The 13,868-nt window shown below is 53.9% G+C and overlaps 23 non-coding genes across 23 annotated transcripts; all 23 read left to right on the top strand.

Moving 5' to 3' along the window:
- The first annotated feature begins 29 nt into the window (after positions 1-29).
- On the top strand, positions 30-101 carry Trnah-gug. Its single transcript has one exon. It is a non-coding gene; the product is annotated as a tRNA-His (tRNA).
- Positions 102-848: 747 nt separating this feature from the next.
- Trnal-uag lies at positions 849-930 on the top strand. Its single transcript has one exon. It is a non-coding gene; the product is annotated as a tRNA-Leu (tRNA).
- A 445-nt stretch (positions 931-1,375) lies between these two features.
- Trnae-cuc lies at positions 1,376-1,447 on the top strand. The gene has a single exon. It is a non-coding gene; the product is annotated as a tRNA-Glu (tRNA).
- A 386-nt stretch (positions 1,448-1,833) lies between these two features.
- Trnah-gug lies at positions 1,834-1,905 on the top strand. Its single transcript has one exon. It is a non-coding gene; the product is annotated as a tRNA-His (tRNA).
- Positions 1,906-2,652: 747 nt separating this feature from the next.
- On the top strand, positions 2,653-2,734 carry Trnal-uag. The gene has a single exon. It is a non-coding gene; the product is annotated as a tRNA-Leu (tRNA).
- A 445-nt stretch (positions 2,735-3,179) lies between these two features.
- On the top strand, positions 3,180-3,251 carry Trnae-cuc. The gene has a single exon. It is a non-coding gene; the product is annotated as a tRNA-Glu (tRNA).
- A 386-nt stretch (positions 3,252-3,637) lies between these two features.
- On the top strand, positions 3,638-3,709 carry Trnah-gug. The gene has a single exon. It is a non-coding gene; the product is annotated as a tRNA-His (tRNA).
- Positions 3,710-4,456: 747 nt separating this feature from the next.
- Trnal-uag lies at positions 4,457-4,538 on the top strand. The gene has a single exon. It is a non-coding gene; the product is annotated as a tRNA-Leu (tRNA).
- A 445-nt stretch (positions 4,539-4,983) lies between these two features.
- Positions 4,984-5,055, top strand: Trnae-cuc. Its single transcript has one exon. It is a non-coding gene; the product is annotated as a tRNA-Glu (tRNA).
- A 386-nt stretch (positions 5,056-5,441) lies between these two features.
- Positions 5,442-5,513, top strand: Trnah-gug. Its single transcript has one exon. It is a non-coding gene; the product is annotated as a tRNA-His (tRNA).
- A 747-nt stretch (positions 5,514-6,260) lies between these two features.
- On the top strand, positions 6,261-6,342 carry Trnal-uag. Its single transcript has one exon. It is a non-coding gene; the product is annotated as a tRNA-Leu (tRNA).
- A 445-nt stretch (positions 6,343-6,787) lies between these two features.
- On the top strand, positions 6,788-6,859 carry Trnae-cuc. The gene has a single exon. It is a non-coding gene; the product is annotated as a tRNA-Glu (tRNA).
- Positions 6,860-7,245: 386 nt separating this feature from the next.
- Trnah-gug lies at positions 7,246-7,317 on the top strand. Its single transcript has one exon. It is a non-coding gene; the product is annotated as a tRNA-His (tRNA).
- A 747-nt stretch (positions 7,318-8,064) lies between these two features.
- Trnal-uag lies at positions 8,065-8,146 on the top strand. Its single transcript has one exon. It is a non-coding gene; the product is annotated as a tRNA-Leu (tRNA).
- Positions 8,147-8,591: 445 nt separating this feature from the next.
- Trnae-cuc lies at positions 8,592-8,663 on the top strand. Its single transcript has one exon. It is a non-coding gene; the product is annotated as a tRNA-Glu (tRNA).
- Positions 8,664-9,049: 386 nt separating this feature from the next.
- Trnah-gug lies at positions 9,050-9,121 on the top strand. Its single transcript has one exon. It is a non-coding gene; the product is annotated as a tRNA-His (tRNA).
- A 747-nt stretch (positions 9,122-9,868) lies between these two features.
- Trnal-uag lies at positions 9,869-9,950 on the top strand. Its single transcript has one exon. It is a non-coding gene; the product is annotated as a tRNA-Leu (tRNA).
- A 445-nt stretch (positions 9,951-10,395) lies between these two features.
- Positions 10,396-10,467, top strand: Trnae-cuc. Its single transcript has one exon. It is a non-coding gene; the product is annotated as a tRNA-Glu (tRNA).
- A 386-nt stretch (positions 10,468-10,853) lies between these two features.
- On the top strand, positions 10,854-10,925 carry Trnah-gug. Its single transcript has one exon. It is a non-coding gene; the product is annotated as a tRNA-His (tRNA).
- Positions 10,926-11,671: 746 nt separating this feature from the next.
- On the top strand, positions 11,672-11,753 carry Trnal-uag. The gene has a single exon. It is a non-coding gene; the product is annotated as a tRNA-Leu (tRNA).
- Positions 11,754-12,197: 444 nt separating this feature from the next.
- On the top strand, positions 12,198-12,269 carry Trnae-cuc. The gene has a single exon. It is a non-coding gene; the product is annotated as a tRNA-Glu (tRNA).
- Positions 12,270-12,655: 386 nt separating this feature from the next.
- Trnah-gug lies at positions 12,656-12,727 on the top strand. The gene has a single exon. It is a non-coding gene; the product is annotated as a tRNA-His (tRNA).
- Positions 12,728-13,473: 746 nt separating this feature from the next.
- On the top strand, positions 13,474-13,555 carry Trnal-uag. The gene has a single exon. It is a non-coding gene; the product is annotated as a tRNA-Leu (tRNA).
- The last annotated feature ends 313 nt before the right edge of the window (positions 13,556-13,868 follow it).

Here is a 13,868-nt window from a genome sequence, read left to right on the forward strand (position 1 = left end):
CTGCCTTCGCGGGCGCCTCCGTGGCCATGGCCGTGATCGTCTAGTGGTTAGGACATTGCGTTGTGGCCGCAATAACCCAGGTTCGAATCCTGGTCACGGCAATTTTGAAAGTTTTGCCTTGCTGCCGTTGCAATGGCGAGTACTCGAAATGACAGTACTCTCTTGAATTTTTCACTCGTGTTCCGCAGGCCACAGTTAGCACTACCACTTCATCCCCAACACGTAATGTCGCCTCCCAGAGCGCAGACGTCCGCTGCTCTCTGTAGTCGAAAAGGGCAGTCGTTTGAAGTGCGATGGATGAGCAGCCAGTCGCAGCAGAACAGGAAGCTGTGGCGTGCACTGTTTCTACAAATGCTAGGAACACTGGCGCACCAAGCAGCGCATGTAGCGTGGCCGCGCGCTTTAAGGCGCTGGTTTAAGGCACCAGTCTCTCTGTAGGCGCGGTTTCGAATCCCGTAGCTGCCGGGGGTTTTGATGTGATCGCGTTAACCTGCCGCTTTTCCTTCAAGTGTAACCTCCTTGAGCTCACATATGTTTGATACATGGAGCATTCTAACTCCGTCTGACAGTTACAGATACGATACTTTAGTGGTTAAGGAAAGCCCAGGTTCGAAACCTGGTCACGGCACGAAAACGTCTCTTGACGCTGTCTCCTTAACTGCGACAGCTACAGACAAGTGGCGTCGCTACCATACGGCGGGCACGGCTTTTTCTTGCTGTGGATGGCCTAAAGAGACGCTTCCAGTGGGAGAGCAGTGGAAATACATGGCACGGCGATTGCCAAGATACTTCCATTTCGAAGTGATCTTTGTAGTACAAACGAAACGTTTTGCCGCTGCTGGTCCAACGGTAACGTGGCCGAGCGGTCTAAGGCGCTGGTTTTAGGCACCAGTCTCTCCGGAGGCGTGGGTTCGAATCCCACCGTTGCCACTTTTTACGTCTCATTTTTGTGCCGTTGCGGTGTGTTCTCGTGGGGTAGGACGCAGCTCTTGTGACGCGCGTGTTGTGTAGGTAGCGTGGCCGAGCGGTCTAAGGCGCTGGTTTCAGGCACCATTCTCTTCGGAGGCGTGGGTTCCAATCCCACAGCTGCCGAACGTGTAATGTTTCCTGTGTCGAAGGCAGATGCACTCATTGCCCGCAAAGGAAACAACACAACAACGCGTGAGCGTCTGCTTGGTGAATTGTCGTAGAACAGTGCGTGGTGCAACGACAGGATTTGTAGGCACCTTTTGCTCTCATCATTGCTGGCGTTCGTCTCCACGAAATGCGTCCGGAGCACGCCGTTCTATAACGCGAGAGAGTGGATTTTTTACAGTTGTCGTCAGTTAACCGTGGGCGGCTGCTGCGTTCGCTGGAAAGAGCACTTCCGTCGTTATCCGGTTTGGTCTAGTGGCTAGGATACCTGGCTCTCAACGAGGAGGCCCGGGTTCGATTCCCGGTACCGGACTTGCGCGTTTTTCTTGCTCCTCCTATGCGACTTGTCTCGACTTTGCTCGACTGACGCTACGCTGACGCGTGCAGAAAGCTACGTTAAGTATGACTCGCGGCAACACCTGACGGCGAGAGAGATGCGGCGTCTATCCACTTGTTATCGAGCCACATACCGGTACCTGTAGTCAAGAGGCTTGGAGGACTGCAAGACATTGCCACGGAGGTGAATGCAGCTAACCACTGTAGTTAGAGTCCTGACAGCGCAGGCACGTTCATTTGCTCGTATACATGTGATGGAGACCGTGTCTGACACTGCTGTGGCGTACACCTTGGCCTAGGCTTTGCTGGGTATCGCCACTTGCATTGCAGCCAGCTGCCTTCGCGGGCGCCTCCGTGGCCATGGCCGTGATCGTCTAGTGGTTAGGACATTGCGTTGTGGCCGCAATAACCCAGGTTCGAATCCTGGTCACGGCAATTTTGAAAGTTTTGCCTTGCTGCCGTTGCAATGGCGAGTACTCGAAATGACAGTACTCTCTTGATTTTTTCACTTGTGTTCCGCAGGCCGCAGTTAGCACTACCACTTCATCCCCAACACGTAATGTCGCCTCCCAGAGCGCAGACGTCCGCTGCTCTCTGTAGTCGAAAAGGGCAGTCGTTTGAAGTGCGATGGATGAGCAGCCAGTCGCAGCAGAACAGGAAGCTGTGGCGTGCACTGTTTCTACAAATGCTAGGAACACTGGCGCACCAAGCAGCGCATGTAGCGTGGCCGAGCGCTTTAAGGCGCTGGTTTAAGGCACCAGTCTCTCTGTAGGCGCGGTTTCGAATCCCGTAGCTGCCGGGGGTTTTGATGTGATCGCGTTAACCTGCCGCTTTTCCTTCAAGTGTAACCTCCTTGAGCTCACATATGTTTGATACATGGAGCATTCTAACTCCGTCTGACAGTTACAGATACGATACTTTAGTGGTTAAGGAAAGCCCAGGTTCGAAACCTGGTCACGGCACGAAAACGTCTCTTGACGCTGTCTCCTTAACTGCGACAGCTACAGACAAGTGGCGTCGCTACCATACGGCGGGCACGGCTTTTTCTTGCTGTGGATGGCCTAAAGAGACGCTTCCAGTGGGAGAGCAGTGGAAATACATGGCACGGCGATTGCCAAGATACTTCCATTTCGAAGTGATCTTTGTAGTACAAACGAAACGTTTTGCCGCTGCTGGTCCAACGGTAACGTGGCCGAGCGGTCTAAGGCGCTGGTTTTAGGCACCAGTCTCTCCGGAGGCGTGGGTTCGAATCCCACCGTTGCCACTTTTTACGTCTCATTTTTGTGCCGTTGCGGTGTGATCTCGTGGGGTAGGACGCAGCTCTTGTGACGCGCGTGTTGTGTAGGTAGCGTGGCCGAGCGGTCTAAGGCGCTGGTTTCAGGCACCATTCTCTTCGGAGGCGTGGGTTCCAATCCCACAGCTGCCGAACGTGTAATGTTTCCTGTGTCGAAGGCAGATGCACTCATTGCCCGCAAAGGAAACAACACAACAACGCGTGAGCGTCTGCTTGGTGAATTGTCGTAGAACAGTGCGTGGTGCAACGACAGGATTTGTAGGCACCTTTTGCTCTCATCATTGCTGGCGTTCGTCTCCACGAAATGCGTCCGGAGCACGCCGTTCTATAACGCGAGAGAGTGGATTTTTTACAGTTGTCGTCAGTTAACCGTGGGCGGCTGCTGCGTTCGCTGGAAAGAGCACTTCCGTCGTTATCCGGTTTGGTCTAGTGGCTAGGATACCTGGCTCTCAACGAGGAGGCCCGGGTTCGATTCCCGGTACCGGACTTGCGCGTTTTTCTTGCTCCTCCTATGCGACTTGTCTCGACTTTGCTCGACTGACGCTACGCTGACGCGTGCAGAAAGCTACGTTAAGTATGACTCGCGGCAACACCTGACGGCGAGAGAGATGCGGCGTCTATCCACTTGTTATCGAGCCACATACCGGTACCTGTAGTCAAGAGGCTTGGAGGACTGCAAGACATTGCCACGGAGGTGAATGCAGCTAACCACTGTAGTTAGAGTCCTGACAGCGCAGGCACGTTCATTTGCTCGTATACATGTGATGGAGACCGTGTCTGACACTGCTGTGGCGTACACCTTGGCCTAGGCTTTGCTGGGTATCGCCACTTGCATTGCAGCCAGCTGCCTTCGCGGGCGCCTCCGTGGCCATGGCCGTGATCGTCTAGTGGTTAGGACATTGCGTTGTGGCCGCAATAACCCAGGTTCGAATCCTGGTCACGGCAATTTTGAAAGTTTTGCCTTGCTGCCGTTGCAATGGCGAGTACTCGAAATGACAGTACTCTCTTGATTTTTTCACTCGTGTTCCGCAGGCCGCAGTTAGCACTACCACTTCATCCCCAACACGTAATGTCGCCTCCCAGAGCGCAGACGTCCGCTGCTCTCTGTAGTCGAAAAGGGCAGTCGTTTGAAGTGCGATGGATGAGCAGCCAGTCGCAGCAGAACAGGAAGCTGTGGCGTGCACTGTTTCTACAAATGCTAGGAACACTGGCGCACCAAGCAGCGCATGTAGCGTGGCCGCGCGCTTTAAGGCGCTGGTTTAAGGCACCAGTCTCTCTGTAGGCGCGGTTTCGAATCCCGTAGCTGCCGGGGGTTTTGATGTGATCGCGTTAACCTGCCGCTTTTCCTTCAAGTGTAACCTCCTTGAGCTCACATATGTTTGATACATGGAGCATTCTAACTCCGTCTGACAGTTACAGATACGATACTTTAGTGGTTAAGGAAAGCCCAGGTTCGAAACCTGGTCACGGCACGAAAACGTCTCTTGACGCTGTCTCCTTAACTGCGACAGCTACAGACAAGTGGCGTCGCTACCATACGGCGGGCACGGCTTTTTCTTGCTGTGGATGGCCTAAAGAGACGCTTCCAGTGGGAGAGCAGTGGAAATACATGGCACGGCGATTGCCAAGATACTTCCATTTCGAAGTGATCTTTGTAGTACAAACGAAACGTTTTGCCGCTGCTGGTCCAACGGTAACGTGGCCGAGCGGTCTAAGGCGCTGGTTTTAGGCACCAGTCTCTCCGGAGGCGTGGGTTCGAATCCCACCGTTGCCACTTTTTACGTCTCATTTTTGTGCCGTTGCGGTGTGTTCTCGTGGGGTAGGACGCAGCTCTTGTGACGCGCGTGTTGTGTAGGTAGCGTGGCCGAGCGGTCTAAGGCGCTGGTTTCAGGCACCATTCTCTTCGGAGGCGTGGGTTCCAATCCCACAGCTGCCGAACGTGTAATGTTTCCTGTGTCGAAGGCAGATGCACTCATTGCCCGCAAAGGAAACAACACAACAACGCGTGAGCGTCTGCTTGGTGAATTGTCGTAGAACAGTGCGTGGTGCAACGACAGGATTTGTAGGCACCTTTTGCTCTCATCATTGCTGGCGTTCGTCTCCACGAAATGCGTCCGGAGCACGCCGTTCTATAACGCGAGAGAGTGGATTTTTTACAGTTGTCGTCAGTTAACCGTGGGCGGCTGCTGCGTTCGCTGGAAAGAGCACTTCCGTCGTTATCCGGTTTGGTCTAGTGGCTAGGATACCTGGCTCTCAACGAGGAGGCCCGGGTTCGATTCCCGGTACCGGACTTGCGCGTTTTTCTTGCTCCTCCTATGCGACTTGTCTCGACTTTGCTCGACTGACGCTACGCTGACGCGTGCAGAAAGCTACGTTAAGTATGACTCGCGGCAACACCTGACGGCGAGAGAGATGCGGCGTCTATCCACTTGTTATCGAGCCACATACCGGTACCTGTAGTCAAGAGGCTTGGAGGACTGCAAGACATTGCCACGGAGGTGAATGCAGCTAACCACTGTAGTTAGAGTCCTGACAGCGCAGGCACGTTCATTTGCTCGTATACATGTGATGGAGACCGTGTCTGACACTGCTGTGGCGTACACCTTGGCCTAGGCTTTGCTGGGTATCGCCACTTGCATTGCAGCCAGCTGCCTTCGCGGGCGCCTCCGTGGCCATGGCCGTGATCGTCTAGTGGTTAGGACATTGCGTTGTGGCCGCAATAACCCAGGTTCGAATCCTGGTCACGGCAATTTTGAAAGTTTTGCCTTGCTGCCGTTGCAATGGCGAGTACTCGAAATGACAGTACTCTCTTGATTTTTTCACTTGTGTTCCGCAGGCCGCAGTTAGCACTACCACTTCATCCCCAACACGTAATGTCGCCTCCCAGAGCGCAGACGTCCGCTGCTCTCTGTAGTCGAAAAGGGCAGTCGTTTGAAGTGCGATGGATGAGCAGCCAGTCGCAGCAGAACAGGAAGCTGTGGCGTGCACTGTTTCTACAAATGCTAGGAACACTGGCGCACCAAGCAGCGCATGTAGCGTGGCCGAGCGCTTTAAGGCGCTGGTTTAAGGCACCAGTCTCTCTGTAGGCGCGGTTTCGAATCCCGTAGCTGCCGGGGGTTTTGATGTGATCGCGTTAACCTGCCGCTTTTCCTTCAAGTGTAACCTCCTTGAGCTCACATATGTTTGATACATGGAGCATTCTAACTCCGTCTGACAGTTACAGATACGATACTTTAGTGGTTAAGGAAAGCCCAGGTTCGAAACCTGGTCACGGCACGAAAACGTCTCTTGACGCTGTCTCCTTAACTGCGACAGCTACAGACAAGTGGCGTCGCTACCATACGGCGGGCACGGCTTTTTCTTGCTGTGGATGGCCTAAAGAGACGCTTCCAGTGGGAGAGCAGTGGAAATACATGGCACGGCGATTGCCAAGATACTTCCATTTCGAAGTGATCTTTGTAGTACAAACGAAACGTTTTGCCGCTGCTGGTCCAACGGTAACGTGGCCGAGCGGTCTAAGGCGCTGGTTTTAGGCACCAGTCTCTCCGGAGGCGTGGGTTCGAATCCCACCGTTGCCACTTTTTACGTCTCATTTTTGTGCCGTTGCGGTGTGATCTCGTGGGGTAGGACGCAGCTCTTGTGACGCGCGTGTTGTGTAGGTAGCGTGGCCGAGCGGTCTAAGGCGCTGGTTTCAGGCACCATTCTCTTCGGAGGCGTGGGTTCCAATCCCACAGCTGCCGAACGTGTAATGTTTCCTGTGTCGAAGGCAGATGCACTCATTGCCCGCAAAGGAAACAACACAACAACGCGTGAGCGTCTGCTTGGTGAATTGTCGTAGAACAGTGCGTGGTGCAACGACAGGATTTGTAGGCACCTTTTGCTCTCATCATTGCTGGCGTTCGTCTCCACGAAATGCGTCCGGAGCACGCCGTTCTATAACGCGAGAGAGTGGATTTTTTACAGTTGTCGTCAGTTAACCGTGGGCGGCTGCTGCGTTCGCTGGAAAGAGCACTTCCGTCGTTATCCGGTTTGGTCTAGTGGCTAGGATACCTGGCTCTCAACGAGGAGGCCCGGGTTCGATTCCCGGTACCGGACTTGCGCGTTTTTCTTGCTCCTCCTATGCGACTTGTCTCGACTTTGCTCGACTGACGCTACGCTGACGCGTGCAGAAAGCTACGTTAAGTATGACTCGCGGCAACACCTGACGGCGAGAGAGATGCGGCGTCTATCCACTTGTTATCGAGCCACATACCGGTACCTGTAGTCAAGAGGCTTGGAGGACTGCAAGACATTGCCACGGAGGTGAATGCAGCTAACCACTGTAGTTAGAGTCCTGACAGCGCAGGCACGTTCATTTGCTCGTATACATGTGATGGAGACCGTGTCTGACACTGCTGTGGCGTACACCTTGGCCTAGGCTTTGCTGGGTATCGCCACTTGCATTGCAGCCAGCTGCCTTCGCGGGCGCCTCCGTGGCCATGGCCGTGATCGTCTAGTGGTTAGGACATTGCGTTGTGGCCGCAATAACCCAGGTTCGAATCCTGGTCACGGCAATTTTGAAAGTTTTGCCTTGCTGCCGTTGCAATGGCGAGTACTCGAAATGACAGTACTCTCTTGATTTTTTCACTTGTGTTCCGCAGGCCGCAGTTAGCACTACCACTTCATCCCCAACACGTAATGTCGCCTCCCAGAGCGCAGACGTCCGCTGCTCTCTGTAGTCGAAAAGGGCAGTCGTTTGAAGTGCGATGGATGAGCAGCCAGTCGCAGCAGAACAGGAAGCTGTGGCGTGCACTGTTTCTACAAATGCTAGGAACACTGGCGCACCAAGCAGCGCATGTAGCGTGGCCGAGCGCTTTAAGGCGCTGGTTTAAGGCACCAGTCTCTCTGTAGGCGCGGTTTCGAATCCCGTAGCTGCCGGGGGTTTTGATGTGATCGCGTTAACCTGCCGCTTTTCCTTCAAGTGTAACCTCCTTGAGCTCACATATGTTTGATACATGGAGCATTCTAACTCCGTCTGACAGTTACAGATACGATACTTTAGTGGTTAAGGAAAGCCCAGGTTCGAAACCTGGTCACGGCACGAAAACGTCTCTTGACGCTGTCTCCTTAACTGCGACAGCTACAGACAAGTGGCGTCGCTACCATACGGCGGGCACGGCTTTTTCTTGCTGTGGATGGCCTAAAGAGACGCTTCCAGTGGGAGAGCAGTGGAAATACATGGCACGGCGATTGCCAAGATACTTCCATTTCGAAGTGATCTTTGTAGTACAAACGAAACGTTTTGCCGCTGCTGGTCCAACGGTAACGTGGCCGAGCGGTCTAAGGCGCTGGTTTTAGGCACCAGTCTCTCCGGAGGCGTGGGTTCGAATCCCACCGTTGCCACTTTTTACGTCTCATTTTTGTGCCGTTGCGGTGTGATCTCGTGGGGTAGGACGCAGCTCTTGTGACGCGCGTGTTGTGTAGGTAGCGTGGCCGAGCGGTCTAAGGCGCTGGTTTCAGGCACCATTCTCTTCGGAGGCGTGGGTTCCAATCCCACAGCTGCCGAACGTGTAATGTTTCCTGTGTCGAAGGCAGATGCACTCATTGCCCGCAAAGGAAACAACACAACAACGCGTGAGCGTCTGCTTGGTGAATTGTCGTAGAACAGTGCGTGGTGCAACGACAGGATTTGTAGGCACCTTTTGCTCTCATCATTGCTGGCGTTCGTCTCCACGAAATGCGTCCGGAGCACGCCGTTCTATAACGCGAGAGAGTGGATTTTTTACAGTTGTCGTCAGTTAACCGTGGGCGGCTGCTGCGTTCGCTGGAAAGAGCACTTCCGTCGTTATCCGGTTTGGTCTAGTGGCTAGGATACCTGGCTCTCAACGAGGAGGCCCGGGTTCGATTCCCGGTACCGGACTTGCGCGTTTTTCTTGCTCCTCCTATGCGACTTGTCTCGACTTTGCTCGACTGACGCTACGCTGACGCGTGCAGAAAGCTACGTTAAGTATGACTCGCGGCAACACCTGACGGCGAGAGAGATGCGGCGTCTATCCACTTGTTATCGAGCCACATACCGGTACCTGTAGTCAAGAGGCTTGGAGGACTGCAAGACATTGCCACGGAGGTGAATGCAGCTAACCACTGTAGTTAGAGTCCTGACAGCGCAGGCACGTTCATTTGCTCGTATACATGTGATGGAGACCGTGTCTGACACTGCTGTGGCGTACACCTTGGCCTAGGCTTTGCTGGGTATCGCCACTTGCATTGCAGCCAGCTGCCTTCGCGGGCGCCTCCGTGGCCATGGCCGTGATCGTCTAGTGGTTAGGACATTGCGTTGTGGCCGCAATAACCCAGGTTCGAATCCTGGTCACGGCAATTTTGAAAGTTTTGCCTTGCTGCCGTTGCAATGGCGAGTACTCGAAATGACAGTACTCTCTTGATTTTTTCACTTGTGTTCCGCAGGCCGCAGTTAGCACTACCACTTCATCCCCAACACGTAATGTCGCCTCCCAGAGCGCAGACGTCCGCTGCTCTCTGTAGTCGAAAAGGGCAGTCGTTTGAAGTGCGATGGATGAGCAGCCAGTCGCAGCAGAACAGGAAGCTGTGGCGTGCACTGTTTCTACAAATGCTAGGAACACTGGCGCACCAAGCAGCGCATGTAGCGTGGCCGAGCGCTTTAAGGCGCTGGTTTAAGGCACCAGTCTCTCTGTAGGCGCGGTTTCGAATCCCGTAGCTGCCGGGGGTTTTGATGTGATCGCGTTAACCTGCCGCTTTTCCTTCAAGTGTAACCTCCTTGAGCTCACATATGTTTGATACATGGAGCATTCTAACTCCGTCTGACAGTTACAGATACGATACTTTAGTGGTTAAGGAAAGCCCAGGTTCGAAACCTGGTCACGGCACGAAAACGTCTCTTGACGCTGTCTCCTTAACTGCGACAGCTACAGACAAGTGGCGTCGCTACCATACGGCGGGCACGGCTTTTTCTTGCTGTGGATGGCCTAAAGAGACGCTTCCAGTGGGAGAGCAGTGGAAATACATGGCACGGCGATTGCCAAGATACTTCCATTTCGAAGTGATCTTTGTAGTACAAACGAAACGTTTTGCCGCTGCTGGTCCAACGGTAACGTGGCCGAGCGGTCTAAGGCGCTGGTTTTAGGCACCAGTCTCTCCGGAGGCGTGGGTTCGAATCCCACCGTTGCCACTTTTTACGTCTCATTTTTGTGCCGTTGCGGTGTGATCTCGTGGGGTAGGACGCAGCTCTTGTGACGCGCGTGTTGTGTAGGTAGCGTGGCCGAGCGGTCTAAGGCGCTGGTTTCAGGCACCATTCTCTTCGGAGGCGTGGGTTCCAATCCCACAGCTGCCGAACGTGTAATGTTTCCTGTGTCGAAGGCAGATGCACTCATTGCCCGCAAAGGAAACAACACAACAACGCGTGAGCGTCTGCTTGGTGAATTGTCGTAGAACAGTGCGTGGTGCAACGACAGGATTTGTAGGCACCTTTTGCTCTCATCATTGCTGGCGTTCGTCTCCACGAAATGCGTCCGGAGCACGCCGTTCTATAACGCGAGAGAGTGGATTTTTTACAGTTGTCGTCAGTTAACCGTGGGCGGCTGCTGCGTTCGCTGGAAAGAGCACTTCCGTCGTTATCCGGTTTGGTCTAGTGGCTAGGATACCTGGCTCTCAACGAGGAGGCCCGGGTTCGATTCCCGGTACCGGACTTGCGCGTTTTTCTTGCTCCTCCTATGCGACTTGTCTCGACTTTGCTCGACTGACGCTACGCTGACGCGTGCAGAAAGCTACGTTAAGTATGACTCGCGGCAACACCTGACGGCGAGAGAGATGCGGCGTCTATCCACTTGTTATCGAGCCACATACCGGTACCTGTAGTCAAGAGGCTTGGAGGACTGCAAGACATTGCCACGGAGGTGAATGCAGCTAACCACTGTAGTTAGAGTCCTGACAGCGCAGGCACGTTCATTTGCTCGTATACATGTGATGGAGACCGTGTCTGACACTGCTGTGGCGTACACCTTGGCCTAGGCTTTGCTGGGTATCGCCACTTGCATTGCAGCCAGCTGCCTTCGCGGGCGCCTCCGTGGCCATGGCCGTGATCGTCTAGTGGTTAGGACATTGCGTTGTGGCCGCAATAACCCAGGTTCGAATCCTGGTCACGGCAATTTTGAAAGTTTTGCCTTGCTGCCGTTGCAATGGCGAGTACTCGAAATGACAGTACTCTCTTGATTTTTTCACTTGTGTTCCGCAGGCCGCAGTTAGCACTACCACTTCATCCCCAACACGTAATGTCGCCTCCCAGAGCGCAGACGTCCGCTGCTCTCTGTAGTCGAAAAGGGCAGTCGTTTGAAGTGCGATGGATGAGCAGCCAGTCGCAGCAGAACAGGAAGCTGTGGCGTGCACTGTTTCTACAAATGCTAGGAACACTGGCGCACCAAGCAGCGCATGTAGCGTGGCCGAGCGCTTTAAGGCGCTGGTTTAAGGCACCAGTCTCTCTGTAGGCGCGTTTCGAATCCCGTAGCTGCCGGGGGTTTTGATGTGATCGCGTTAACCTGCCGCTTTTCCTTCAAGTGTAACCTCCTTGAGCTCACATATGTTTGATACATGGAGCATTCTAACTCCGTCTGACAGTTACAGATACGATACTTTAGTGGTTAAGGAAAGCCCAGGTTCGAAACCTGGTCACGGCACGAAAACGTCTCTTGACGCTGTCTCCTTAACTGCGACAGCTACAGACAAGTGGCGTCGCTACCATACGGCGGGCACGGCTTTTTCTTGCTGTGGATGGCCTAAAGAGACGCTTCCAGTGGGAGAGCAGTGGAAATACATGGCACGGCGATTGCCAAGATACTTCCATTTCGAAGTGATCTTTGTAGTACAAACGAAACGTTTTGCCGCTGCTGGTCCAACGGTAACGTGGCCGAGCGGTCTAAGGCGCTGGTTTTAGGCACCAGTCTCTCCGGAGGCGTGGGTTCGAATCCCACCGTTGCCACTTTTTACGTCTCATTTTTGTGCCGTTGCGGTGTGATCTCGTGGGGTAGGACGCAGCTCTTGTGACGCGCGTGTTGTGTAGGTAGCGTGGCCGAGCGGTCTAAGGCGCTGGTTTCAGGCACCATTCTCTTCGGAGGCGTGGGTTCCAATCCCACAGCTGCCGAACGTGTAATGTTTCCTGTGTCGAAGGCAGATGCACTCATTGCCCGCAAAGGAAACAACACAACAACGCGTGAGCGTCTGCTTGGTGAATTGTCGTAGAACAGTGCGTGGTGCAACGACAGGATTTGTAGGCACCTTTTGCTCTCATCATTGCTGGCGTTCGTCTCCACGAAATGCGTCCGGAGCACGCCGTTCTATAACGCGAGAGAGTGGATTTTTTACAGTTGTCGTCAGTTAACCGTGGGCGGCTGCTGCGTTCGCTGAAAGAGCACTTCCGTCGTTATCCGGTTTGGTCTAGTGGCTAGGATACCTGGCTCTCAACGAGGAGGCCCGGGTTCGATTCCCGGTACCGGACTTGCGCGTTTTTCTTGCTCCTCCTATGCGACTTGTCTCGACTTTGCTCGACTGACGCTACGCTGACGCGTGCAGAAAGCTACGTTAAGTATGACTCGCGGCAACACCTGACGGCGAGAGAGATGCGGCGTCTATCCACTTGTTATCGAGCCACATACCGGTACCTGTAGTCAAGAGGCTTGGAGGACTGCAAGACATTGCCACGGAGGTGAATGCAGCTAACCACTGTAGTTAGAGTCCTGACAGCGCAGGCACGTTCATTTGCTCGTATACATGTGATGGAGACCGTGTCTGACACTGCTGTGGCGTACACCTTGGCCTAGGCTTTGCTGGGTATCGCCACTTGCATTGCAGCCAGCTGCCTTCGCGGGCGCCTCCGTGGCCATGGCCGTGATCGTCTAGTGGTTAGGACATTGCGTTGTGGCCGCAATAACCCAGGTTCGAATCCTGGTCACGGCAATTTTGAAAGTTTTGCCTTGCTGCCGTTGCAATGGCGAGTACTCGAAATGACAGTACTCTCTTGATTTTTTCACTTGTGTTCCGCAGGCCGCAGTTAGCACTACCACTTCATCCCCAACACGTAATGTCGCCTCCCAGAGCGCAGACGTCCGCTGCTCTCTGTAGTCGAAAAGGGCAGTCGTTTGAAGTGCGATGGATGAGCAGCCAGTCGCAGCAGAACAGGAAGCTGTGGCGTGCACTGTTTCTACAAATGCTAGGAACACTGGCGCACCAAGCAGCGCATGTAGCGTGGCCGAGCGCTTTAAGGCGCTGGTTTAAGGCACCAGTCTCTCTGTAGGCGCGGTTTCGAATCCCGTAGCTGCCGGGGGTTTTGATGTGATCGCGTTAACCTGCCGCTTTTCCTTCAAGTGTAACCTCCTTGAGCTCACATATGTTTGATACATGGAGCATTCTAACTCCGTCTGACAGTTACAGCTACGATACTTTAGTGGTTAAGGAAAGCCCAGGTTCGAAACCTGGTCACGGCACGAAAACGTCTCTTGACGCTGTCTCCTTAACTGCGACAGCTACAGACAAGTGGCGTCGCTACCATACGGCGGGCACGGCTTTTTCTTGCTGTGGATGGCCTAAAGAGACGCTTCAGTGGGAGAGCAGTGGAAATACATGGCACGGCGATTGCCAAGATACTTCCATTTCGAAGTGATCTTTGTAGTACAAACGAAACGTTTTGCCGCTGCTGGTCCAACGGTAACGTGGCCGAGCGGTCTAAGGCGCTGGTTTTAGGCACCAGTCTCTCCGGAGGCGTGGGTTCGAATCCCACCGTTGCCACTTTTTACGTCTCATTTTTGTGCCGTTGCGGTGTGATCTCGTGGGGTAGGACGCAGCTCTTGTGACGCGCGTGTTGTGTAGGTAGCGTGGCCGAGCGGTCTAAGGCGCTGGTTTCAGGCACCATTCTCTTCGGAGGCGTGGGTTCCAATCCCACAGCTGCCGAACGTGTAATGTTTCCTGTGTCGAAGGCAGATGCACTCATTGCCCGCAAAGGAAACAACACAACAACGCGTGAGCGTCTGCTTGGTGAATTGTCGTAGAACAGTGCGTGGTGCAACGACAGGATTTGTAGGCACCTTTTGCTCTCATCATT

Source organism: Schistocerca piceifrons, unplaced genomic scaffold, assembly GCF_021461385.2.
Source record: "Schistocerca piceifrons isolate TAMUIC-IGC-003096 unplaced genomic scaffold, iqSchPice1.1 HiC_scaffold_619, whole genome shotgun sequence".
Lineage (NCBI taxonomy): Eukaryota > Metazoa > Arthropoda > Insecta > Orthoptera > Acrididae > Schistocerca > Schistocerca piceifrons.